Source organism: Silene latifolia, chromosome 4 (genome assembly GCF_048544455.1).
Source record: "Silene latifolia isolate original U9 population chromosome 4, ASM4854445v1, whole genome shotgun sequence".
NCBI lineage: Eukaryota > Viridiplantae > Streptophyta > Magnoliopsida > Caryophyllales > Caryophyllaceae > Silene > Silene latifolia.
Genome location: NC_133529.1, coordinates 27973641 through 27975344, shown reverse-complemented (window position 1 = coordinate 27975344; position 1704 = coordinate 27973641).

Below are 1704 nucleotides of genomic sequence, written 5' to 3'. Positions count from 1 at the left end.
GTTAAATAAATTGGCTTAAAGCTGTAGAAAAATTAAATAGAGTATATATTTAAGTTTGAGTAATTGAGCCAATTAAGTTCAAATGAGAAATAATGACCTAGTTGACTTAATATGTTTGTTAGTCTACTTACCTCAAGAATTGTCCAAATAGCAAGTTAGTGACCGTTAGTCCGAGGAATCCAATGCGCGCCAAAATAACGGAGTATTCAAGTTGAGCGGCTTTTTAAGGTCAAGTTGAGGAAGTGTATTTCTTAGTTGGCAAACCTAGATAGCAAAAATGAGGTAATTTTATTATAGTCTTTTGTTCCTCACCAGGGCCGGTCCTGGGCATTGTGAGGCCCTAGGCGAAATGTTAAAATAGGGCCCCGACTATAAAAATACAAGTACTAATACAATTTAATAATCGACACAATTTTTTGAAGGACACTAAAAAAAATTCCAATTTTTGAACTTTAAAAATTTAGAGAGAAAAATGATTTTAAATTTGAAGAATTGGAGAGAAGTACTTATAATTCAACCCTTTACTATAAAAAAGATCGAAATTCTTTCAAAAAGTAGCTATGGGGAATCGAACACAAGACCTCTTAAAAATTGGTAAGATGCATAACCACTAGACTACTTACCTTATTTTGGTTTTTATTTGTAATAAAGCATATTTGATAAAGGCCTCGACTTATAGCCTAAATAGCGGACTTTTAATTCCGCCCTCATGGGCCCTTTCTAGACTTGGGCCCTTGTCACTTAACCCATCAAACACCCCTATGGGCCGGCCCTGTTCCTCACTCTCGGATATTCTCCCTTTTAACCCAACTAGTTTCATCAAGATTACACCATATATGCATTTTGCGATTACACGTCGTCATTGATTCCCTCCGTGCAATTTTGATAACTGTGAAATCAAAGCAAGACTATTATAGACAATATGACTAACATGATTAAAGTAACTTAGCTCTATATTTGGAAATACGCATGGCCTGGCTAGCATCACAAGAGACAAATAGAGAGTAGTGCATGTATACTATGCAGCGGCGCTTCTAGGATCTTAGGAATGTTGGTTCAACAAAAATTAAAAATAAGAAAAGTAGAAGAAATTTTGATGAAAAACAAGCAAAAATGAATAATGGACTTAAAAAGCGATAGCATGTTGGTTTGAACCTCCTAACTACAAGTTCAACAATTACCTTCACTATCATTATATTACCATTGAACCAAGGTCAATGACTAAAAAATGCTTCACTATATATTAGAAGTTTCTGATCAATAGGGGTTCAATTGAACCCATGAACTGGGGGTTCAATTGAACCCATGAACCCTCATTGATACCATGTACAATTAATTTCACACAAACTTATAAATATTAATACGCCTCGCGAGCGATTCGTGAAATATAGTTAAAGCGTGTGTTAAAGTATTATAAATAAAATTATTGATTTGACCTTAACCATCACCTTAATATTTTTATTGAGATGGTTTTTCACATGGTTTCAGAGTGGACAATAGATCACGGTTTCAAACAGGGGCGGATGCAGCATTTCACTAAAGGGGGGGGGGGGGGGGCACCCAACAAAAAAAAATTGCGGACAACATTTATACATTAGAATTTTAACATCGTCAATACATAGTAATATAATCGTAAAGAAAAAAATATACCAACAAGCCCTAAACCAAATATAAACAAGCCCAAGTGCATTATTTTAGAGGGAA